The 26,714-nt window shown below is 41.2% G+C and overlaps 1 protein-coding gene and 1 long non-coding RNA gene across 3 annotated transcripts in view; one reads left to right on the forward strand and one right to left on the reverse strand.

Annotated features, from left to right (window-relative positions):
* LOC146584819 (uncharacterized) overlaps positions 1-16,381 on the reverse strand; it is a 53,751-nt gene extending 37,370 nt beyond the window's left edge. The window contains exons 1-2 of the long non-coding RNA XR_014898122.1: positions 16,295-16,381; positions 6,262-6,431 (exon numbers count right to left, since the gene is read on the reverse strand). This is a non-coding gene — a long non-coding RNA (uncharacterized LOC146584819). The remainder of the gene's footprint in view (positions 1-6,261; positions 6,432-16,294) is intronic.
* NINJ2 (ninjurin 2) overlaps positions 1-26,714 on the forward strand; it is a 49,894-nt gene that overhangs the window by 9,996 nt on the left and 13,184 nt on the right. Inside the window, exon 1 of one of the 2 annotated variants that reach the window (XM_085323960.1) lies at positions 20,493-20,573. The exons of the other annotated variant lie outside the window; for it this stretch is intronic. The gene's annotated coding sequence lies outside the window, so the exon portion shown is untranslated. Of the gene's footprint in view, positions 1-20,492; positions 20,574-26,714 lie in introns of those variants that run through there. 2 annotated transcript variants of the gene reach the window in all.

Below are 26,714 nucleotides of genomic sequence, written 5' to 3' on the forward strand. Positions count from 1 at the left end.
TCCCTTCCAATACAAACAGAATTGAACTCGACCTTCATTTTCCTGTGGTAGATTCTCGGGAGCTGATTCTGGATCAATTCCTTAGCCCCCATTTTTGGCGTGTGGTTATGAAAAAGTTGCCCAAGGGAGCTGTGTCAAAGGGCTTTTACTTTGCTCTTAATGGCTCCACGTACAGTCTGAAGGAATCTCAGGCGCTCGCGAAATGTGGTTTCCTGTCTGGTGTTTGCTGTTCAGCTGGCTCAGCAGCTCAACCATTTAAAACCATTGTGAGTGGATTTAGCACTTAGGAAATAATACTGGCCTATTCAGATCTGAAAGGCATGGGCAAAGTCCACCAGAACAAGAAAAGCCCCTCTTCCCTCCTCCTCAGTCAAGAAGCCAGGGTGTAACATAGTGCATGGGAGAAAACTACTTTTATCTGGGGTGGAAGCTACTCACATCTTGCGGGAAGCAGGCATGGGCCTACCACAATAAAAGGCTGACACATACTCAGAGGAGGCAGAAGCTTCAGCATCCATGAAAACAAACAAACAAACAAACACCCTGTCTCCTTAAATATAGCAAGCGAGTCATGAATAAAATTAAAAAAAGCAATGATAAGTGAGTCTAAGACCCTCCCAAAATTAGAGACCTGTCCTCTACTTCTACCAGACAGTGAAGAAAACAGCCCCAGAATGCAGTGCTTGCACTGGGACTGCAGTCAGGGGATGCTTAGCGGCAAAGTAGAAAAAGCTGGAGTTTATGGTGGCTTGAGTCTCCTCAGCTGTGCCTGAAGATCTATTTTTTAATTTTCATGTCACTAATTTAAGAAAGACCAGGGTCCTTGCAAAGCCCACAACTCAGCAGAATCATGGGAAGAAAGAAAGAAAATCAGAAAAGAACTCAGAAGCCCATTTCCTTGCTGACAAGACAGGTAAAAGTCCAGAAAAAGCTTAGAGTCCACAAAATAACAGATCAATGGTAATCAGCAGGGGAAACAGATACAACGAAGAAAAGACAGATCATTGAAAGTCCTGGAGGCCTCTGTGCCAGACGTCGGGGAAGATGGAGCTCCCCACTTCATCCTAGCCACAACTAACAAGCATAGCTAGAGGTGTTTTATCTCTGAGCCCATCTAATGCTCAATTATTCTGCTGAGACCATGAGAAAAAGAGATAGCTAGTGCCATCTCTGATGTGGACGGTGCTGCAGGCGCATGGTAGATCTGTATCCTTATGCACTTGTACCTTTTTGAACATCCACTCGGGATTGGACTCATAGAGGGAACTGAAAAGCAGATGTCAACCGCTCTTGGTGGCTACTAATTAAGTTAGCTTTCGGTTAGCAACATTGCTAAATAGCCCACTGATTCATTTCCCAGCCCTTTGCCCTACCTCTAGCCGCAAACCTCCAAGCATAAGCCCGGGTTACTGAACTAATCTCACAGTGCTGACTTTCTTGGCCAAGTATGTGGCCAAACGGCCGCTCTCCTATGGGYTGGGCTCACCAGGTGAGGGAACGGGCGCAGGAGTAGGATTTGGGCCAGCTTGGTGGTGACCTCAGGTATTTGCAGCCAGGGTGGGGCAGGAGTTGAGCTGAACGGGTCCAGTCATTTTAAAGCGCTTCCTGTTGCCTCATTTGCACAAGGTACAAACAGCGACATTATCTCTCCTGTGGGAGCAGCTGACTCAGATGCTCGGCCAGCTGTAGGGAAAGGTGTCTCCATAGCCACCGACAGCAAAGAATAGCTTTTTTTTTTTTTTTTTAAAAAAAAAAAAAAAAAAAAAAGATCCATCGCTTTGTGGCTGCAAATGATAACAATACAATTCTCTTTTTTGTGATCCAAAAGCAATTTTTTTCTTCCTTTGCTCACCTCCCTGTTTTTTCCTATCTGGTGAGGGCTTGTTTCTCAGCTGAGCTAAGAGGCCAGTCTGTCTGTTATTAATGTGCCTAGCATCATTTTTTCTAGACATCCACATTTTTTGTTTTACATATTATCAAATGATTTATGAAAAGCAAAGTTCAACAAACTAAACCTCAAGGGAGTTATGCAAGAGCAAGTAGTACTAAGATGTATTTTCAGCTTTGTCATGAGCTCTGTACAATTGCCCATGTGTGTCTGTGGACTTGATAAGTCTACTTACCAAGTGCTCCACGATTTTCTGCTGAAAGACATCGTGGGTATATACTGTTGCAGATCTAGCTAGAGCAGTGTGAAAGGATGCCGTATCCCATGGCATACTGCTGCCTTTAAATCAGAAGGCGTTATGTCTAGCCCTCCATTCCTTCCCCCCTCTAAGAAGTAAGGGGACAGTATCTAGTTGAGTAATTCCTCCAGCTGTATCAGCCATTTCAATAGACCCGATGTATCCATGTGCTGCACATGGTGGAGCACTTCTTCATTTGTTATCATCAGCCGCGTGGGTGTTACTTGTAAAGCAGATTCAGCAGAAATAAGAACAACACTTATGGGAAGTTTGTTTTAGGACTAGCAAAATATAGAGACTAAGAGGAGGCTGTGATTTAGTAATCACAACCTTTGTATGGGAAGGTCTAYGTATTTTGAAGGCCCTCTTCTCTTCCTGGTGCATTGTGAAGGGAGGGTAGGCCTCTGTGAGTCCTTCCAGTTGTGCTATAGATAACGTCCTTGGAGCCCCATACTGTGGGAATTTTGTCTGTTACCAAGAAGCATTTGGTCTGCCTTTTGCCTGAGGCACCTCTGTTGCGTACACAGTCAACGCCAACGTGTTGATACCTGTGAGCAGAGGGAAATTCACATTCTGTGCTCAMATGCCTCAGGACTGGAGGTGTTAGGAGGATGTATGAAACTAAGGTAAGGAGGGCAGGGAAGAAGTGAAAAAACTTTGCAACTACATTTAAAAATAATAGAGCTAGCTGAATGAAGGCCTTCAAACAAGATCGAAGAGATCCTTCGAGGAAGTATTTCTTTAGAAGGTGAATTACAAAGAAAAAACTCTTAAAAATGCCCAACAAAATCCAAGAATATATGGTGTCAGGGCTAAAAGCTGAGAACAGCTTTAAGATCTCATTATATAGTTATCTTTGTGGCAAGCAGAAATAAATATAGATTAAGAGTTATTAGTGACAACAATCATATTAACTGGTGGAAAGTAGTTTCTTTTGCCCTTTTTCTCTGATCATCTCAGCAGCAGCATTAGGGTATTAGGATGCCCAAACGGGACGTGAGAAACCATGAGAAAGCAAAAAGGGGCACACTGGCATCTTCTAGYTCTGCAGAGAAACAGACCGTAGTGAATGTACAGAAGAGCACCACAAAACACCTTTGCAGAGGTACTACAGAATCACAGATGCATCGACAGCAAAGCTGAGGTGCTCCAGTGACAGCGAGCTCAGCAAGGAGAGACAGAAGCTTGAAAAGGAAGAGGGAATCAAAAAGGAGTGAACTATGGGGAAAATGCTGCATCCTCCTCCACCACTTTGTGCAAGAACATGTAAATGCTTCAACACATACCTAAAACTGCAAGCCAATATGAGCTGTTTCTCTGATGTCAACTAACAGTAACTGTGGTGTTCCAAACAGGAGCTCTGATTGCTACAGCACTTCCCAAAGGTCTCTTAAAGCTAAATCCACGCAGGAAATGTCTGAAAAACACAATTCACACTAAGGGGATGTGGGCCTTCTCTTAAATTCTACCATGCTGTACCACAGCTTTGTTTTACAAAGTTCGCTTTTTAAGGTTCTTCTTCTTTGCAGGGTTGAAAGTTCTCCATGACGCTGACTGAAAGTCTCGCTCCAGTTTTACACCAGTTTTCCTTAAAATGGTCATTCATAACTATGCAAAATGTTTGTATAATACCACAGGATTATTCACCTCAATCTTTTTAGCATTTTGAACCTGTTTGGCAAAGAGGTTAATGAGAAAACAAAACACATCTGAATAATTAAAACCAAATAACCAAAAAACTAGCCAAACCTTTAGCTGTAGAGCCTGAACTGCAGTTCTTTTCACGGAAACAGGAGGACTGACATTTTTCTAATCTGAGAACGTAATTCCCAGGGACACTGTATGAGAAAACAGCAATAATACACAGAACACCCAGGAACAGTTGTTGAAAGATTCCCAGGGAGTTACTTTTGGCAGGACATCAGGTTCCGATAAAATTCACTGAAAACACTAGACTAACAATAATAATAATATTTTACACGAATGAATTGTCTTTCATCTAAGGGTCACAAGGGTTTCTGCAAACAGCAATGGCTAACAAACTGCTTGAGGAAGGGGAAATGAAATTGATGCCTGTAGATGTTGCCTTTGATTCACTGATTTAGAAGATAGGCTATTATGTAGACAGTGTTAGAAGGTACAGAAAGAAAAGAGTTAACACATATAAGCAAGCTTGGGAGCATTCTTTGCAGTGAACTTGCATAGACATAGTAACCTATTTTTCAATGTTTTCTGTAAATCAGCTGCTGACATTTCACACGCACAATTTGCGCACATGTGCACAGATCAAGTAACCAAAGATCACGTTGTGCAGATACACAAAGTACTAGGTGAATTCATGCACATTTACATGACTCTAACGTGAAGTCCCACATACTGCGCTAGCAGTTCCTGCTTTGCACCATTCTGTATGTTTTCTAGAATCAATCTAGGACTTGAAAAAATATATATAACCACATATACATAAGTGAAAAGTTAGGGTCTAGAAATCAAAGATTAAAGTGGACTTGTGAACTGCTAGAAATTTTGGATCCAGATCCAGACTTCGCAGCTGTGCCTGTCTCTGCTGGGGAACAGTGTGGCTGCCTGAGATATGCACAGAACCTTGCAGCTCCTCTCCTGTTCTTCTGTCCATTTTATGATATRATTCAGCGTATCACCCTATTTTCCAAATCCTCCAAAGAGATGCGGCATCTTAGCTGTSTCTCTCTGGGCTGCATACAAATCCCAGACCTATACCTCATCTACTAGACCTTGAAGGTGTTGTTTGTATGGTTATACTGGCAAAAATTCCAGTGGAAATACAACTTCTACAAATCAAAGAAGGTGTTTGGATGGTGTAGTTCACTAGTTATCACAAGCAGAAGGTATCCTGATATAATCCCAAAAATACAAATTGCATCATTAACAGCTTTGATGGCTTAATTTGATCACTTCTGACTTTCTGATGCAAGTATACAAGGAAAATGTAGTAGCACTGTCCTGATCTAAGTGACATGTGCTGAGATAWGTGATACTTTTCTCCAAAGTCTCTCAGTGCATATTTTACATAGGAATTACTTCTTATTCTTTCTAGTCATTTCCACCTTCAATATCACCCTTATTTTTTTCCCAGCTCAGCACTCTCCTTGGAAAGCAAAAGCTGTTGAGAAGATACAATCTGTGCCCCTAACACAAAAGACACAAAATTCCTAGTCACTGTTTACATGAAGGAAATTACGTGAAACACATCATGTTTCCTCTATGTCTTGAGGTTAAAAACAATAGCAAGGAAGGTCCTGTCATGACACCCTCAGTCTAAAGCAATGACTAACCAACAGAAAGATTAGATACCAGGGTGATCTAACTCCCTGCTGCTCCCAAAAGAGGGAGGTCCTGCTCTTCCTCAGCCTACAACCCCTTGTCTCTTCTTACCTCCTGCTCCCAGATACACATCCCACCTTGACCTTGTGCTGGCATTTGCCAGACCCTTCTCTAAAACAACTCAGCTCATTAAACTTGGAGAAAATGGACCACTTTTTTTTAAGTTAGTTTTTGCTTGGCTTAATGTGCTGAATTGTCTCAGAACTGGGTTTTATGAATGCCAGAGAGCAAGGCCGCACAGGCAGATTACGAAGACCATTTACTTTGAACAGAAGTGAGTATTAGATCAGTTTAACTACAAGGTGCAACCCTCAGAGCTGTGCAGAAGATACCGTTAGCTTGCTGATAGTTTCACTTTTTTATATAGATGATCACATTTATTTTTTGAGAAAATTTGGTCRAGTCTGAAAATGGGGTTAGCAGAATAACTGGTATAATTCAGAAGTTGCATTCAGCTAGAAATTCAGGAGAGGGAATAAACCTGGATTCCTTCTAGGGCTCTGCCATACAATACTGTGAAAGAAYGAAGGGTGATTAATAGTGATGACACACGACTGGAATAGCTTTTATGGGTTGAACGTACTGCGATAGCAAGACATYATAGCTACAAAGAGCTCCAAAATTCTTTACTCACTGTCAGAAATACCCATGTCTTCCCCGTGGCTTGAAACAAACTCTGTCACTAAGCTGAAGCATACGGACACGCACCAACCTTAATGATTCACTGCAGAATTCAGTCCMTTTTCTCGGTCGTGTTCTGGCTGTTCTGGATCGGGAAGGCACCTTGTGAGAATGCCTACAGAGGCTTCAATGCCACCTCCACTTGAGCATCCTCAGTGCTCCACAAATGCATGCGTCTTTGTTCCTTTCAGCACTCAATTTCTGCACAAAGATGAGAGAAAGTGTGTACATGTAGTTACTATCATAGGACATGGGTTAACTATTTACAAGTGGGTCTTGGCAGCCCTATTTGGAAGCTAAATTCTGAAAAATTTACTGTTCTCATCTTTTCAGGTTCTGGTTTGAATGTCCCCATAATTATGGTCAGTGATTAGAGAGATTTTGTGGTGTTAAAAAAATAGTTAGGAGTTTCTCATCCAGCCATCTGCCCTCAAAACTTAGCAGATGTCTCACTAGTACTTACCTCTCTTTGTTACTGAGCTACAGCTTTTATCTGAGTTTCTTTTAAATTTACACTCTGTATCCTTTCAGAAGCAGACCCTGTTCTGAAAACAAAAGGACAAACAGCGATGTGGAAAGCACAACTCAGAGTTCAAGTTTTCAAAAGTGCTCAAGTTAAATTCCGACKGAGCTCATGTGCACATATGCACAGAGGCATTTGCATGCATAAATCATGGCTTGCTTACATCTGGCACACACAGAAAGCACACTCCTTGGCACRTTGTTTAAATGTGCTTCATCCTGCATTTAGGTCTACAGACGATTTTGAAAAAAGCTTCTTTATGGTCAGGAGACACAAAAACCTTAGCAAGCTGCYGATGCACACGGGTACCAAAAATGGTCACTGTTGCCTGTCATTTCCTAATGAAGATTTTGTAGCCTTGTATCCTCAGGACTATCAAGATAAGTGCATGTCTGTTTTGGGAAGTAGAAAAACTATCTCTGTATCCCAAATGCTGTTTATTTGCCCTGCACAAGTACTTATAAACAATCACAGTTCCTAAGCTAACTGCAGGGCATGACCAAGCCCCAGTTCCAAGAAAAGTAGTTACCTAAAGSAGTGAATAGTTATAGCAACTTACTCAAATTGCATAGCTTTTTGCAGTCTCACAAAAACTGTTCACCATTTTGCTCGCATATTGAGCCCCAAATATTAGAAGATATGACCAGACAAATCCAAGCTAAAAACTGAAGCCCTCCTAGAATGCTCTGACCACCCTGCACTAGATTAGATGCACATCAAATGCATTTTCCAGAGTGGGTTGTGAAAATTCATTAGTCAGTACAACATTGGTCACAGCTCTTTAAATCCCTTTTGTTTTCTTTCTTTTCCTGAAAGTGGGTCAAATTCCTTCCAGGTTCTAAATTTTAGCTTTTGAGAAAGGAATATTTCTTTTACTCTTAACCTGGAAATATACAATCTACTCAGTACCACTTTCAAGTTATGCAAGTCCAGATCTGTACTTCTTTCATAATTACCTACCACACTAACAAATAGGGCAGYGCCATGTCTGGTCTCCCAAGCTCTATACTTGTGCCAAAGAATAACTAGTTATACTGGCATAATTAATTTTGATGCATTAATAACACAACACTTTTTGTCTTTACCAGCCAKCATATTTGCCAGTAAGATTCGGCAAATGTAATTTAGTGATGTTCTTTCCTCTGCTAACAAGGGGAACAATCTCTGACTTTAAAGAACAGGGGAGGAATCCTCATTTAAGGATTAATCATCACTTTATAACTCCTACAAAATTCACACTCCAGGCTCTGATTTAGTTATACACAATAACTGTGGCTTGCTAATTAAGAACAACATGGGTATTAGCCTTTCTTCTTTCAGACTTTTAAATTGCTGATTTAAAACTCCTTTCAGTGTGAGAAGCATTTATAAATATCGGACGTGTGAAACAGTAATGACAGCAGCATCTTCAGCCAAAGCCATAGAGGTCTAGAAGAAAGACACGATTTGCACTTAACACCTCCGTGTACCCCCGGGGCTCTCTGGACCTTCTCGCCACCAAGCTCCAYGCAGCAAAGGGGGGGACTCCTTGCCTGTAGGTACAAAGCAGGTTCACTGTTTAACTGGCTCTGATTTTGCTGTCACTCCAGGGGGGGCTTGGGCTTGAATTTCACTATTTTCTCCCATGACTTGTAGAGGAGACAAAGCAAAAAGTACTCCAGATGTGCGTGAAGTTGACATTTATCAACAGTCCCTATGGAATCATCTGAAATCTTGTCTTGGCATTTGATCGGATTACCTAACGGGGACCCTGCTTTTCAGTTCCCTCAGGTTTGCCAGAAGATCCTCAGAAACACCCCCTCTATTTATTATGAGCTGAGGCTGGGGTAAAAAGCAAAAGTTTTTTCCATCTTGTGTAAGAAAGAAAGGAAAAAAAATTACTTCRCTTTTGAATTCCAGAGTGGCTTTCAATGAGTCCTACTTATTTATCAGTCCTGATAAATCTTCTCTTGCTCTATAAAGAAGATAAATTACAAGGATCAGTCCACCACATATGCTGGGGTTTGGTCTTAAGCCTTATTGGGGAGTTGGATAGCGTTTCTGGTTGGTTGGGGTCATTGGAAGGTAGCTCATCGTAGCTTAAGACAACATTCTTCCTGATCATGTATTATTAAAAAATGTGATTAAGTTTGACTTCAGAACTGCATAGAGTCTTTTGATCTTCCAGATTCCTTTGATACTGGATTCGATAGTATTTTTGAATAATGAAATTTGCTGTCCATTTTGATTGCTCCAGTCGCATCAATAGCATTGATTTTTTCCTACACTTTCCTTTTGTTGATTTCGTTACGGTATCGAGACTTGGTAATTTCTTTCTGAAGAAATTCTGCAGGATTTCTTTCTAAAACCTGGGATGTTATAAATACAGAATTAAAAGAGCACCAGGTCATGTGCCATACCAAATCAGAGAGACRTTTTTAAGAATACACGGCTCCATGATAAAGGTGTGGAGATATGAGTAAGAAGGGAGGAATGATAACCCTGGAGGCAGATTGCAGCGTATGCACCAGCGTGCAGTGTGAGCAGGGGCAGGACCGGAGGCACACATTAGGCAAATTAGACACCTGCAGCCATGTCCTCATCATGCAGGGTTCAGCAGAGACCCACATGACCCTTCTTCTACTGACTCTGACGAAGAGATGCTGAAGGCAGATAGTCTAATCGTTTCAGCTGGGTTACCTTCAACACACTTTGAACATCCCACTGGAAGGGTCAGCTCTTTCTGTTTCCTCAGTGTCAAGACACAACACCGAACTGACTCAAAACTCATTCTACTGATGATAGTGGTATGTAGGGATAACGGAGGGGTACTCAGGGAAAACGGTTGGTTTCTACTTCCATTATTCAATTACTTTCAAAGACACCAGCAAGGAATGCACACTGTACAGCTCCATGCTGTAGTAACAGGAACAGCTTGGGAGTCTTGGAAATTGGAAGAAATAAATGGAATGAAAATCAGTTGTACTGGACAATACTATTAGATTTTATTATGCTCTAACTACTTTCTTTCCATGGAATTCTAAATTCCCAGAGGAAGTTAATGGCCAGAAGGGTCCTTTCTGCATTTTCCAGGTAGCTGCAATGAGTTTTTTTTCATACGTAGATGTAATTTCCATAATGCAGTGATTTCTCAGTCAGTTCAAGGATATATTCCAGACTGTATGGACTTGCAAGTTATCCAGAAGCACCAGGTAGTCCAAATGGGGCTGCTTGTTCATTTAACTATCAGATATACTGTTGATGTAAGAAGTGCTTTCTCATGCTTTCTCTGGTTTCCTTTCCATTTCTATATGCACTCTGAGGAATTAAATGCAATCGTAAAAGCTCWATAGTATCTACCATCTGTTTGCAGTAGTAGCTGTCTCTTACTCTGGCYGTAGCTGGAAAAGCTCAGACTGGCTGCGGTGATTTTGCTAGCATTCCAGGGACCTGACTATTCACAGGGACAGGGTATTTTTCTTAGCAAGCCCTTAATTCTTCGTTCTCCAGGCCCAGCTGGTCCACAGAGGCTGACATCATTTGACCACAAAGTATAAGATACTAACCGCTTGAACTTTCGCCAGAGTAGAGGTTGATAGCTGAGCAATGGATCAAGATTTCTTTTGGAATCGGTGTCCACTATATATGGTATTATTCATCAGTGGCAAGCATTCAATGTCTTTATGTACTTGGCCAGAAGTTATTTTCAAGAGATATATTTGCCAAGATAAGAAACCAGAAAAAATTTAAACAATTTCCAATGCTCTTCCAACTGCTGAACTGTGTTTTCTGAACCACATTGTTGAGCAGTGATCTAAACTTAGTGAATATTCTCTTGGGCTGCTATTCAAATAGTGATTCTCCATTTTCTTTTCTTATTATGATCTCAGTCACTGAACATCAGCAGTATCAAGTGGGGCTACACACATGCACAATCTGGAGTCATTAAAGTGCAAGCCATAATGGGCTTATTTTGTTATTTATTCTTCTCTCCAGGTTTAAAAATCAAGTCTGGAGAAGTTTTATAGTTTTTTGGGAGGGAAGAAAAATATTCTGGAAACAAAGTTTCCATCTTTCCAAATATGTGCTGCTTCAGGTTTGACTCAACAGTGAATACACCTATTTCACAGAAAACTGTATTTATTTTTTTATGTATTTTCCTCCCCAAGTAGTTCAGTGTTCTGAAAGAGCTGATGCTGAAATATAGAACAAGTACTATTAGCACTTACTTGGAGCAACATAAAAGCTTGGCTAGCAGCATTAGTCAGAAAAAAAAAATCCTGATATGGAATCATTTTCCATCGGAAAAAGACAGTTCTAGTAAATCTTTTCAGAATTTTATTGATTTAATCAAAATTCGTGAAAATGTTCCACTAAATGTTTCCGAATGAAACATTCCAGCTTTTCTCTTTGAAACGGTTCTTTTTTTTTTTTTGGATTTGATTGTCCTGGTATTTTTTTAAAAAACATGTAAATAGAGCTGAGATTGATTCAAGTGTTTTCACTAAACATAATATAGATATCTAAATTTAACCCCCCCCCCCAACTTAGAATTTTCTTTCCCAGGAAATTACGAAGCACTTAGCCGCCATTCCAGATCAGAACAAAATAAACTGAACATAACCAAGTAATCAGTGTGTATTACATGCTCTTCTCTGGGGCTGAGCCACAGAGTGCCTGGACCCGTTACAGCTCTTGGCCCTTTACCTCAAGCTGCAGAGACTTACATGCTCAGCTTTGGATGTTCTCTAGTTGAGACTTAAGGCTATCACAGTATCTATACTCACTGGATTCGGTAATCTGCGTGCTATAAAACCCACAGAGTGTGCGGTCTYTGTAAACACAGAGCAAAACCCAACTTCTGTAGCAAGAAGTCTTGAATGAATGCTTTGTACTTATAATACACTGATTAATAAAATGGGAGAGTTCAGGTTTTAGGAGACTGTCGCATGCAGAAATGAGATTTTTCTGGGTAAAATGTGTTTCCTTTTCCTGATTTTTGAAATATAGAGGAATAGCAAAAAGCAGTCAGTTGTCCAAAAAAATTTTTTTTTACTGGTTATATACAAACTTTTGATTGAGAGGCAGGCTTTCTCTAGCTAAAAAGAGATGCTATTCATGCTGTTCTGCCATATACTAAGAATTAACCTCATTGTAATCAGTCCTTGAAAGGTTATCCTATTTATGCATTGCAYCAAATAGCTTCCGTGTAGGAAAGTGAAGCACAGGATTTAACTCAGCTCCTGGCCATATCTCTGACTGCTGTCTTTTTACATTCGAGATATGCTCATATCTCTGTAGATGCTTCTAATCTACAGTTTGGTAGGTCAGGATGAACTATAGTGTAGCATTCAAAATCCATCTGGCTGCTAAGGCTTGCCCTTCAAAAGAAGGAGACGTGACACAACTGATATATCATGGACTCATAAGTAAATATTCAGATCTCGATAAATTAAAGATAGTGACAAATCATCACAAAATTATTACGCTCATGGAGCCATGAATACAATTTCCCTCTAGTGCTCTTGGTTATTTACCCTTGAAAGATGCTGCAGAACGTCATGCCACATTGATGCCAAGAGCTGGATACAGCAACACCTTCAAGTGCTGTTGCATAGCTGCTCTCTGTTCACGCAACTATTACAGAGAAAGAGAAAAAACAGGAAGATCCTTCCTTCAGGTGGTTCAAAACCCATCCATCTTTCCATGCAGCCGCAGTGGCRTTACGACAACTCCAAAACCTTTCCAAGGGATGTAAATCTATTCAAGCCTTGCATAATCCTACTGACCAGCCAGCTACATCTTTGGGATTTCATTAGAGCTGGGCAAATCAATTCAGTAAAAACCCTTCAATGTCAGGACAGGACCAGACCTGGATGAGTCAGCACCTTCACTGTTTGTCTAACTGCRATTTATTGTCAAATCAAGCCATGCTAGATTATTCATAAAGAGGAAAGAAATAAGTGCTACAGATATATGGGAGAGATTTTAGAACATGTGCGCCATTCTCTGGCGGGAAGCTAGCAGAGAAGTCACTTCAGGGAAAACAACACTGCTCCCCTCCTCCCATTTCTATTAAAAAGAAAAAAAAAAAAAAGACGACGACGACGACAACCACCCATCCAGTAACAGGAGAAAAAGAGTTTACCATCATCCCAAGGCAAACTCTTTATATACCATCTGCTTTTGGAATCTCTTAAATGCATGCTTCTTGTCATTAATAGCCAGATCCCAGCRCTATAAGCAAAGCGTGTTACAGATTACTTGGTTTAACCACCTAATTGACTAATTAAGYCTAGCTATACCCTTATTGTACTAGATTCGTAAGCTTCGGTCAGCCTTGGTGTGAATGTAGCAGTTTTTCTAACAGTGTACAGAATACATTTCAAAAGTTCAGAAAGAATAATATATTTGTGAGTCCTTGGGGATCAYTAAATTATTCAGAGTCACCTTCTGTGTGATGCTGATGCTGTATCACCTTATTTCTTCTGTAGTGAGTTTGGTTACTGGTGTTTGACTAGAGGGTATAAAGGTGTCAGATTTTCATTTACAGATTTCAAGAGACAGCGTTTACCCCCTCTCTTGGCAAATTATCATGCTGTCTTAATTTCTRCTTTAAATTTATGTAGGTTCAGTTTCCTTTTACAGTTTTTTTTCTGTGCTTTTTCCAGCAGTAATATAAAATCTTTTAGTACCAGGTAGACTCTTACAATTATGCTACTTAGGTCTGAATCAAGCCTTTTTAAAAACAGGACAGCTGTATCTCTTTCAGTTTTTCACTTGGAAGGCATTTTTCAGTATTATAGGGCTCTTTCCTGTGCTCTCTCCATATTTTCTGGATTTCTCAGCTACAATATCCGATTCTTAAGTTATTCAATGTTAAATTCACCAGTCCTCTGAACATAGTCTTGCTCCTGCCGTCATTGTAGCACTGCTATGTCTCAAGGCAAGCTCATCTTCAGTTCTTTTTCCATTAAGTTCTCTAAATGCTTTTCAGAGTCACTAGCTTTCCTGTTGAATAACTCCCACACTGGTTCAACTGAGACAGGTTTCACTTTTTGACACAGAGCTAAGATACCCTCTCCTGCCTTCTCTATAATTATTTATAATTTTTATTTAAATTCATGACAAAATTATTGATCCCTAGACGCTCCCTTAACTATATGTGTAGCCTCATGGCCCACATGCCTTCCACCACAGTCTACCTTTCAAACTTTCTACTCTCCAGGTCAGTAAGGATCATTTAAAACATCAAATTTAAGCCACATCCGGTCTCAGGTAAGGGACACAGACAATAAGACCAAACTCTCCCAGCAATAGTCAACAGGTTGGTCCTACCTGGAATGGTTCCAGCCCTAACACTCAACAACTGTGCCAAATCCAGCTATAGCATCAACCAGTCCCAGCCATGAGAGCATGCCACTAGGGCTAATAAAGAGCTCTTCAGTAAATCTGCATACAAAGGAAGAGATGTTTTCAAATAATATTTTCTGAAATGAAGAATGTGAGGAAAACAAACCTCATGTTCTACTGAGGAAAATAGTCCTTTTCATTCTTTGCTAGCTCAATCCCATATCAAACTTCCCCACTACTTGCCCTCTACTGGCAAACAAGCAGGGCCAGGATTGCRCAGATCATCTTGCTTTCCCCTTCTTTGAGTTAACACTCCTCCAGACTTATTGTCCAAAGACTTATTACAGGTTAGCAGAGGGCTATGCATCTCACACCGCTCTCTTTTGCATGCCTTGTGCTATCTAGGCACAGTGACATACTTAATTCTTTATGGATGCTGTTTAACATCCTAGTTGCTTGGGAGGATTGGAAAGCGTTTCTGCATTCCCATTAGACACGATTACATCATCCTGCCTCTTTCCAAACACGAAAGAGAAATACCAAATATTTCTGCCTTTCCTGTATCTTTAACACTTTCACCATCAGTTTCTAGCAAGTAGACTATGCCATTGTCAGGAATCGTTTTATTCCTACTGTCCTTTAAAACACCTTGCTGTCCTTAGGCTGCGAAGTAGAGGTTTCTTTCCCTCCCTCTCAATGCTTTCTCATCTCTTTAGATTCCCAGTCTCTAATTTACATGATTGCTACCTACTTCATCTTTCTTCTCCTCTTCCCCATTTGATATATTTTTAATCCTTGCCTCCACTTGCTCCCTTAATAAGGATATGCCTCTAATCAAAGCTGCCCTTGTAAACAATTATGAAATTGTGGCTGTTAGTCATCTAGTAAACACTTCAAGAACAATTCCCAGTTTTCATTCACATTTTCTGCCTCTGTTCACGTTCCTCTGCTTCTGTCCAAGCTTTTCTTCCCAACTAAATTCACTCATTGTTTTCCTTGTTGCTTTGGAAAATTAGCCATGTGGGWGCACTAAAAACATTTCACTAAGATCGGAGATGTAGTAAACGGAACATAAAACAGATCTTGTGTCTTCCCTAGAACTTTGGTAARTTAGAATACTAAGCACGATAGAAAAGTGCCTTGATTTCACATCCCAACAAGGAGAAAAGGGAAAAAAACAAAACAAAAACAAAAACAAAAAAACCCAACATCTTCAATGTCTCTTCAGAGTGTGCTGGTTCAGTTCTTGTTCTGATTAAATCTAATTACATAGTTATTAGCAGGAGTTGCTAGGTTTGCTCTAACAATCTCTCTTCAAGGAATTAAACCAACTCTACTCAGCTTGGAAATCACCTGGAACGTGTTAGACACTATTACTGGAGAAATGAGAGGCTACTGGAAAAATAAGATCAAAAAGATTAGAAGCTCAAAGCAGCACTAAARTACTGAGTACTTGCCCACATTAAGCCCTTTAAAGACTTGTCCTTTATTAACAATAATGATGATTAGTGTCGTGCTCTTAATGAATTGTTTTGGACTGAAGAGTCCTAGTGGAAAACACTACGGCATGGCAGGCATGGCATTAGTTTGCTAGATTTTTTTTTTTTTTTTTTTTTTTGAAATGATGTGGTGAAGGAAGCAAGTTGCGCAGCATACACACAAGTCTGAGAACAGATGAAGTTACATCTATTCAGTGCTTTTCCTTCCTGTTAAATGCTGGTGTTTGAGAAATATTGTCGAGCAAAGACCAGAAGTTTGTGATGATATGATAGAAATTTACCAAAACTCAGAAAGGGCTAACGATAAGCTGGAGACATGTTTACCKTTTAAAGTCGAGTTGGCTAAGATGTGATGTGAACATAAAGCCCATCAACTCTACTCAGCTACTTCTATTGGTAGACWTTTTTTGTTGGAGATTATGATAATACATAACAAAAGGAGTATCTAACAGTGTGTACACAGCTCCTAAATGGCTGTTCAGTTCTTTTCTTAGATMAGATCTATTGCAATAGATGCAAAAAGAACAAAAACCAAAAAAGCTTTGGGAAAATAGTCCTAATAAAGGTTATAAAAACTTTGCTCCGACATTATAGCTGCTTCTTTGATTTTAACACTGCTATATGTGAGGAAAATGGCTATTGCAGGGAACAGATATAAATGGCTGTCAGCAGGGAACAGTTGCCTATATTTGGGAGGGGGATACACATACTTGGGGTTTGGAGTCAGCGCACGGGCAGCTAGGTGCGGACACGCGAAGGTCAGTGGCCTGTCAGAGGGACCGCGACACTCCTCCTCCTTCACCGCCAGCTCGCTCCTCCCAGGCACGTCTGCGRTCACACAGCTACGGCGGGCGACACAGCTGCTGCAAGTGGCGGGTTTCGTATTTTATGTGCAGTATTGCATCGAAGTAATTCCACTGAAGGAATAAAAAAGTTGAGTTAAAAAAAAAAAAAAAAAGAAGAAGAAGGGGGCTAAGAGAGGCACATTGCATTAGCTCATTTCTAAGTTTAAAATCTTGGCTGAGAAGAGACTCGGATATTTCTGACTTTAATTTCTGCCATCTAGGAAGGCTAGTAATGTAAAGGATTAGTCTCAAATTTCCACTCTAAAATAAAGTCTGCAGTGTCTCATCTCCGTCAGAGTTCAARTTAGTAAACTTGAGAGCACAATGTTGAAATAATATTGCAACTTTTTCCTCAATTATGATGAAGCCAAGAAAGTTTTATCAAAGAAAYGTATTTAATTGGGGCAAATAACAGAACTACCTACTAAATATTTTACTACAGAAGATCTGAAACACACAGCTTGGCGCAGCAGCATGTTCATTTTCCATGCTATTGGCAATTCTTCTTAAAAATTAGGTCACTTCTTTCTTAAAAAAAACATTAGTAAGTAGCATACGTGAGATTATATACTACAGCTTTCTAGTGGTATCATTATCCCATATTCTATGTGAGATTTTGTTTTTCAACATACAATAAAAGATTTATCAAATTGCAGTGGCCATGTTTAGCCTAATGCTTACACTTCTCTACAGTTGAAAGCTAAATTAGAACCACCAAGTTGTCATCATTCCCTAAAAGACAGTGTTCCCTGGCCTTAAAAAAAAAAAAAAAAAAAATCACTGTAGCTTGACATATGCCCTTAAATCATGGGAAAAATTACATGGGACACTTTTTTGACTGGGAAAGGTCAGTGACTACTTCAGAAATATTGTGTGTATACAGGGAAGAATAAGAACAGCTACTGACTATACAACACTTCTTTTGCTCTACCTAGAATGATAAAAGATTTATGCCCACTTAACCTTATCCCACACCTATCCCCAYTACAACACAACTTTTGGAACTTCTAAGACTTCAAAGATTGCCATATACTTTTTTGCTGTYTTCAGCTATCTAACAGGAAGGTAAGCAGAAGACAGAGCCAGGTTCTTCTTAGGTGCACAAGGACAGGCCATGGCTGCAAGAAAGTCTAATTAGTTATTAGGAAAAATAAAGAAAAGCGATTACTACGATAGTATACAAACACTGCAATAGACTGCTCAAAAAGGTTTTGGTATCTCCATCACTGGAGATATTTAAAACTTCACTAGTATGACCCTGAGCAACTTGATCTAATTTCACAATTGGACTACATTTGAGCAGGGGCTGGACCAGATGACTCCTAGAGGTCCCTTCCAACTTAAATCATTTTCTATCTTAGGTATGGAAATAAGCAAAACATGTTAAATATATTCTTTTTCCCAGTTAAGAATGAAAAAGAAGAGATCTGAAAAAGAGACATTTCCTGTTTAACACACACATTCTGATGCATATGTTTCTGCCAGGAGCACTTGCTTTTTCAGCAGTGCCAGTGAGAGATGACTGGCTATAGTAACAGGGAAAACAGCAGGTCAGGTCTTGATTTGGGTCACACTGGCAAATGTGATGTGGTGCACTCTCATGCTAGGTTGGCTGAGCAGCACATCTGCTGGAGGTGATTTCTGGAGCAACTCTTAAGCTCGGCAAGGACAGCACTAAAAGCAGAAGTGCGATGAGAGTTCACGTGGAAAGYAGTGCTGATGAGCATTGATGCTGAAAGAGTCAAATATGCATGCTGTTGCTTTGYGAGTGCAGGATTGCTCTTCCACGAGACTGGCCATAGAGGCATCTTTCCCCTTGACAGAAACACTGTTCTTCAGTATGTGAAATAATTATGAGATGAATATGAATTAAAGGTGCACTTCCTCTTGACCTACTTCCCAGGCRAGGAAGCAGAGCTCCAAGCCCTCTTGCTTGGAAAGGTAAAATTATCTCTCCATGTTGCCCGAGTTCCACATAAGCCTCCATGGTCTGGTACCAACCACACGGCTAATTATCCTACCTACTATGCAGTTTTTTTAAATTATTTCCTCCCATTTCTTGTCAACACCCAGGCTGACTAACCAAACTGGTTTCTTCAGAGAAGCATGTTTGTTTACTCCTGTCAATAAATACACCTCTATTTTATTTGCACTGTGAAGGTTAACATCCAGGATGGTAACCCAGGTTGGCTTCAGGAAAGTGGCTGATCACTCTGAAATGGTCAGCACTGTGTGTATCTGAATCCTGCCTCATTAGTGAGTACAGCTTTCTTTACTCTGGAGGTGGCAGGATGCATCTTTTTACTTCACCACAAAAATCAATTACATGTTCCATTAACTCTAGTGGATTCTGGCTGGGGCCCCAAGCCTTCGTGTATCAATCTCCTGGCAGATCTCCAAACATCCACAGCAGCTGAGGCTTTAGAATAGGACAATAATGCCATTTCTGTGACAATCTGCACAAGGAATCCRAGCTCCAGCGTTAGTGCTCTTGGTACGTGGATCTTCCTGCTTCAGAGGGGCCTGTGGCTGTCCTGTTGGCATCTGTAAGACAGCACCAAGGACTCCTCGTCGCAGTCTTGCTGGCATTTCAAAGCCACTGACTGTGCTGGCATTCAGAGCTGATGAGAGTCTTGGCTCGGTTTGGTTGTTGATCTTAGCCTGCAACGAGCATTGCCAGTCAGGCTAATCATCTTTTTCTGTGGAGTCACTCCACAATTCAGTCGAAAGTAACTGTCTGAAGAGAGAGAAGGTGCTGGGGCTTTCTGATCTGGGTAAGAGTACCACTAAAAAATTTTTTTAAAAAAATCTATTTGCTGTTACATGCAGTTTATGATTATCCAGRTAAGTGTCACAACAGACATTTTGCTGTCACCAGGTACTACTGCAACCAGGCTACGAAAGTGAGTACTGAAGGTTTAAAGGAGAAAAGAGTTCAGCAACACTGCAGTTAGCAGGCTGCAAAGGTTCCTAAATTAGCACTAACAGCAAGTCTCTGCAGCCCACATAGCACTGTTTAGCTGTACCAATTTGGGCTGCAAGCAGTAGAGAGCAGGGTGTTGTTAAATGATTGCTTGGTTAATCCATAACCTGAATAAACCACCCACAGATAAGCGAGAGYTGATGATATGTAAACTGCCAGAACACAGCCTTGATTCCAACTTCACATGCAGTGGAGCAAATCAGAATAAGTTACCATGAATAAAATTTGTGCTAGGGGAGAATCCAATCATGGATTTTCTTTTTTGTGTGTATGGCACTGAGATCGTGCCTTTTCCTGCAAGCTTCACCCAGGATRTTTTGTGAATCAGTATGTGTGAATCACCTGCCAAACCCTAGAGTGCGTCAGTGATAAGAGAATACAAATTCAAAAGTGCAGGTGCAGTGTCAGCAGCTGGAGTGGAGCTGACAGCACAGCCTCGAGACAATGACCGTTCCTGAATTTCTTCCTAACCAGCGTTTGCGTTTTTCATCTCACTTTCCATGTTAAGAGATGAAACAGCTCTATGGCAGATCTGGACATCCTGCTGAGTTCTCTTGGCTTGTCAGCAATGCCAAGCTTCCTTCAGTTCTGAGCATCCACAGTAGCTACTACAATCTTAGACACCACTAACCAAATCTCTCATGAGAGAGTTCAGAACTGGAACCCAGTCCCTSGATTTGACTAATCTTAGTCCATTTCTTTGTGAGCGATGATGCAATGATCTTCTTCTAGATCATACARTCTTGTTGTCAGCAAGGATACTTAACAGAGTCTCACTGAGGAGATTTATTCTCAACAAACTGTTTCAAAGACATCATTTTGGATATCAAGGCAATCACAGCTTCAGCTGAATTGGGTTCTCATCTTCTTAATTTATTTCTCTGGCCTAATTAAATGCATCTTAATTACTTGCTTAAACCAGAGAAGATTGCCTCAAATGCACATAAACCCTGTCTGGCTTGCAGAAGTGCTCTCTATGTGCCGATTCCACCAAAGTCAAGAGGAGCTATTACTCAGGGCCCTTGGACAGAAAACTCCACCCCACTACTGCCCGCTGAATGCCTGCTCCTATTTCCCCAGGGAAGTCAGAGGAAACTTTCTTCCCCATAAGAAGGAAGACCACTTCTCTTCCAGTAAGACCACAGCGGGCCCCTGAGTCAGGTATGCATCAAATAGGTCTTCAGCTAAAGCTGGTAGCAGCCCAAATGCCATTTCCACAGACATTTGCTTAAGTGTTGCCTTGGCTTTCCTTATGCAGAGCATTTCCTGTGACATTTTAGATATATCAGCATAATGAATCTCAGAATTTATTTCCATCTGCTTCAATTGACTAGAAAGACCGGAGACAGTGTAATTCTCAGAAAGCAGCCTTTTGCTATACTGCTGCCTGGAACAGCTGCCTAAGCAAAGTACTGTGGGTGAGAAGTTCCCACTGGTTATACCAGAAGTTCCAGCCCCGTTAGGCTCATTAAAAAGAGCAGCATTTAGTTTAATGCTCAGGAGAGACCACTATTCATTTTGAAGTGGAAGAATTATCAATCAGTTATGGCTTCCATGAGCCTGAGACAAATGGTGGACTAGATGGGTAACAAAAAGGTCAGATGTTCCTTGCTGCTGTGATCACAGGAGAAACCTATACCAAACACCCTGGCCCCACTAGCATGGCAGGAGTCAGCAAACTGATCTTCCTCCCCACRCACACCTGCTGTTGCAGAATACTCTCACAGACACGATTTCAGCCACGTGAGCTTTCTTGTTAGCCTGTGAGTGTTCACTAGACTAGTTTCACTAAYTCACCTCTCTCCAGTCATCTAGACAGCCCTCACCAGTTTTGGAAGCTCCAAAGCCCACTCTTTGGGACTCCTGAATCTATTTTTGAGATACTATTTGCTTTCTTTTCCCTCTGTCTCTCTCAAGTTTYGTTGTCTCCAGCTTTGGGTAGAAGCTAATGGTGTATGTTCCTTCTCCGGCTGGATCTGAGATAGGTAGACATTCACCCTTTAAGACCACATGGGAATGCTTCTTTGGAGCAGGACTGCTGTGAATGATTGCTTTCAAAATTAAAACTGCAGGACCAAGTCTATGCTTGCTTGTATTCTGTGCACTGTCAGTAAGTGCGGTTCCATGTGATTTAGGTCAAGCTTATTTTTGCTCCTGAAACACTATCTAATCTGACCTTTATTGTTGCTTTTACATGAAACTGGACAGCCACAGCAGCAGCTGTGTCAGGAGCTGAGCCCAAAGCACAATACTGCTCCAAGTCCTTGTGCAGTGTCCTTTCTGTGGCGCAGGGGAGAGAAATTTAAGACTTCAGGAGGCTACTATTGAAACTCTGGGCATTTATTGTTAAAGGAGGAGAGAGTTTTACCTGAAGAGAAATTTCATTGGGAGAAATTGGTATCWTGTAGTTGGTATTAGAAAGAAAACATTCTAAGACTACAGCAACCGTTAACTCCCCCCACATTTAGTTAGAGCCAGTTTTACATTCATGATCAGCCTCTGAAGTAGCTTTTTACAGAACTCTCCTCCAAGCTTTGTTGCAAATATTACTCACTAATTTTCCAGTTACAGGACTGAGCTAAGCTGTATATTATTTTATTACACCAGAAAAGCACAAATGAACTCTAAAATACAAGATTAAGAGAAGGAAAAGGAGAGATAGATTTGGTTCTATAGTTGCTGAATATTTCTCTTACTGTGTGAATTYCTACAGCATTATATCTTAAATGAGTTACATGAAGCATCTTTGAAGCACAGAAGATCCGTATGCTTTCCGAACACTTTGCCCCCTAGACTTCAATCCCTACTTGTGCAGCTGCTCGGTAAAGTTGCTGAATTATACAATTCACTTTTGCAATACCTTCTAATCTAGAATACTATTCAGATAGCATTAACCCCTTCTAGTCCTCATTATATCTAAATCCTTAACACACTGGAAAAACTGCTAACATTTTAGCCAAGGCACAGGACGATTGATTGTGCTGCAAAATCATGCCTACCATATCAGTGGTGGAGCAACCCATTGCATTTACTACCGAGCACCACCTACTGGTTATCTCAGGTCCTATCTAATTTGGCCATTTCTCCTTCCAACCTCCTTTTYCCAATAAATAGTGAAAAGAAGTCGTGATTTTTAGGAACCCATACTGATCTAAGAGGGATTGGCTGCTGTAACGTGGCACCTAGAGAATTAAAAACTGGAGCGTCTAAGCTTAACTGGAAGGCTAGTGGTGGAAAGGTGGACATGGAGCCACTGGAGCAGCCACCAGAGGGGAACAAAATCCTGCACAATCCTTTCAGAGAAATTCACTAATAGAGTATAATTTAATTTGATCATTGTTTAATTGTGATCGTTGTTTGACTTCCACAGGGTGGAATGGAAGCTGAATGGGGAAGTCCCTGTACCATTTTTTTTTTCAGAAACAGGAGATATTACTGGTTGCTTCAGTTCTGATCTCTGCCCAGCTGCAATTCATAATCTATGTGAACTATTACTGATATACTAATGGCCATTTTTACAGCACATCGAAGAAGACTCCTGACTTCAGTATAGCTAGCTTTTGCAGAACCATCAAGCTGCACTGAAAGATGAAAAGGGAAGAATAACCTCATCTCAACATAARAATTTATAAAAACATAGACAAAACCATGATCCAACCTGGATCCAGAGCCAGGAAGACAAATGAAAGCCRAACTTAATGTTTCTTAATAATAAGGAAATTATTAACAGGAACAATAGGATCAAAGTTTCCCAACTCAGATAGCTAAAGTTGTTAAAACCATATAAAGCACTGGGATACTGGATGTGCTGATCTCAAATTTTCCTCGTGGGTACCCCAGGGTTTTGTAAGGATGGTTTACTGGAGCTTTCCCTTGTCCCTCACCGGTGAAGGGCTCCCATGGTGAACCCACGAGCTGTGTCACCAGGTCCCTGCGCCCCAGTGCCCTCTAGCGTCAATGCTTTGCCTGGGAATGCCAAGTCCACGGGTCCAGGGGGAGATTAATTGCAAAGCTTGRATCCTGTAGGTGATGTTGTTTGAAATCTTCCTGGTTTTGTGTGGCTTAGGAAAATCTGCACCATGAAAGGGAAAAAAAAATTACTCTCTTACAACCCCTCCTCCCCCACCAAGGCCGCTGTCTCCCACTGCACAGGTCAGCCTGCCAAAGCAGGCAGCCTCCAGGGAACCACGCGGGGCATGAGAACAACCCGCAGAGCCTGATGCGGCTTTCTGCAAGGAGCCTGGTGGTGTGGTCTGGTACGTGAGTTCAGCTGAGGAAGCCGACTCTCATGCAGGGCTAATTTTGTCTGGAATAAAGTTTTAAAACAGCTAATTGTGATAGAAGTCATAACTACTTAGCCTGGTTGCTCCAATTTGCTGTATGGAGACTGTATGTTGCATACTACAGTAAAGGCATGGCTAGGCTGTGTTTTCCCACTCAGAGAGGCTGCCTGTTTGCCTTGTCCAGGCTGTTGGTCCCTTGGCCCCATAGCAGGCTCTGGAAGAGCAGGGAAAGGCACCTAGAGCACTGGAGCATGCTCCAGAGGGGAAGCTTTGGCTGGGCAGGGAAGAGGGCAAATAAGTCAGCAAGCACTGGGGAGCAGACCCAGAGCCAAGCCCCAGAGTCAACAGGAGAAGGCTCTCCTGTGGACTTAAAGGAGACTCCTGGTATGTACAAACCTGGCAAGGTGATGGAAAATGCTGGGAGAGAAACCAAGACTGAAGGAATGGACTCACTCTGCAGAGACATTTTGTTTTAAAGTGTCTCACTCAGATCAGAAATCACGAGGTTTCTCTAATTAAAGAATTAGAGGGTTTTTTTAAACTTAATAGACTATTCTCATAATCTCAGTATTTACAGACTAGAGACTCTTGGTGCTTTTGATGTGATGGCGCACATTTTGATGTGCCATTCCACCTCAAGGTTCTGGATGCTCCAGGTTTCTGTCACATACGGCCAGAAACAGGTCATGGCACAAAATCCACCCCAGCCCTGCCTGGATTTTCCTGTTGGTTCAGATTCATGCAACTTCAGCTAACATCAGCAAGACTGCAGAGAAGCCTGAACACTTCTTTTGCCATATCATCCCTAAAACAATGTCTGTGTCCCTGCACACAGAAGATACTAAATGTGCAAATGAAAGAGAGGACAGCTAGAGAGGAAGACACGAAGGATGGCTTTATTTTGTTCTAATAGTGGGCTAAAACTTGATGAGCTGCAGTCTGAAAGGAGGGAGTCTGTATCATGTTTCAGAGAATTGGATCAAATTTTGGGTTACATTTCTGGTTCTGTTGCAGGCTGCCTATGTGTTCCTATGCAAGTTATATGGGCCACAGATCGCTAGTGGAAAACTGGGAAAAGAATTGTCTTTCCCTCAGCCTTTCATGACTCGGTCAATGCAGAACATTATCTACTGGTCCCCTGCTCCTGCAGTTGACACATCTCCATTCTGACTTGAATTACAGGGACATTTTTTCCAAAAGATGAGAAGCAGAGAGTCATTGATTTCAAAGCAATACATACTGTCTTTGGAGGGACACAAGCTTGACCTTGCATACTTAAAAGGGAGTATTCTTAGATGAGGCCTCACTAAGGTATTTAACGAGGGTTTTCCACTGCTTTAAAACTCGGACCTGTGTTCAAGAGCTGTCTTGCATGCAAGCTTACTTTTCTTAGCTGCCTTTTGAGGAGCCCTTAGAAGCAGACTTCCCTAAGGCTCCACAGGATACAGGCTGAAAAGAGCTGCTTTACCCAGTGAGATGGCAGCTCTCTGGATTTTATTTCAAGTACCTTCTTTGATCCAGTCTTGCCTCCTACTGGCCATTTTTGCAGCAATACACACCCAAACAATTGCTCTGTGCTTTGTCCTCCAAAGCAGAAATGGAATTTAAGCCAGTGAATCTATAGTCATTCAATAAGCTTGAATACACACCTTGAAGAGTTGATGTGGTAAATGTAGGAGACAGAAATCTTGTTTCTGATACTTCCAGAAGTTACTAGGCTCATGTTTTGTCGTGAAAAATACAGTGTTTCTAACTGCTAGGAGCTATCTGTAACTGTACTGTGAGGCAAGTGAGGCTTTGAGGTGATAGCGAGACACTCAGGCAGGACACTAGGTCTTGTTCTGTACTCTGCCTCCAACCCTGATCTGTAAATAATACCTTTTGGCATATCTATTAAAATATGAATAATAGTTACATTTGTAGATGCTCTGCACAAGCTAGCTATTTATTCTACTCAGATTTCAGTTGAACTTTTAAGAGCCTATTATATTTTTATCTCTAATAGTTATTAATGAGACCAGGGTCCCACTGTGTTAGTGATCATACACACACACAGAAGCAGCACTTTATTGTCCTGGAAAGCCCTTAGCATGATGAGAGAAATGGTATGACCATAATTTTTACCAGGAAGCCAAGACAAATGCTGCAACAGTCTAGAACCAAGCTCAGACCTCTCCTGCTCTTGGCAGTGCCTGTGCCCCGCATGATCCCATTTCTCTCCATCTTAGCAACAAGAACAGTAATGAAAATCCTTCAAAATGGAACTGAATGAGCTTACCATCATCAACCCAAGAACAGGGGTAACAGCCTCAGTTAGACAATAACCAAACCACAAGCAGAAATGCTAAGATACYGACTCCACACAGAGCAATCAAGCATGACAACTCTTGAGCCAGGCTCAGAAAGACACTATGGATATTCTCCGAGGTATGCAGAGGGGCTCACGTGCACTCACRGGAGGACACAGCCTCCTCCCAAGCATGGCATCTCCTGTCCTCTCCTGGTTCCCCATAGCTGTAGCTCTCATGAGACAGGAGCAGTGTTCCTTGGCACAGCAGGCTCCCAAGCCAAGAGGCAGTGCCTCTAGCCAGAGAGTTTAATGGAAGTGCATTAACACTAATTGAATCTGAACAGCCATGGCCATGCATCACTTTGCATTTTCTCATGTTAAAACACAATGGCCATTTGCTAGAACACTTCTAATGTGTTTAAAATCTTTCCAGACACAATAGAGATTGTTTCTCTGCAGAACATTCCCCAGTAGCCTAGCATAGACTTAAGATGTTTCTCTGCAGACTTCCCTGCCCTGAAGTCCATTGCTAATTACACACATTTGCCATATTATCTAGCTACTGCCTCACTAATTTCTATATTTACTACATAGCTTGACCAATCTTGAAATAAAACATAGAAGCAAGGGTTTATTGAAGGGTAGATGGACAACAGCACTTTTTTTTTTTAATGACATTAGGCCAGAACTCAACTGTGAACCAACGCAACTCAGAATGTTCCAGTTCTC

The sequence above is a fragment of the Rhea americana genome, unplaced genomic scaffold, assembly GCF_003343005.1.
Source record: "Rhea americana isolate MKP2758 unplaced genomic scaffold, rheAme1 scaffold_9, whole genome shotgun sequence".
NCBI lineage: Eukaryota > Metazoa > Chordata > Aves > Rheiformes > Rheidae > Rhea > Rhea americana.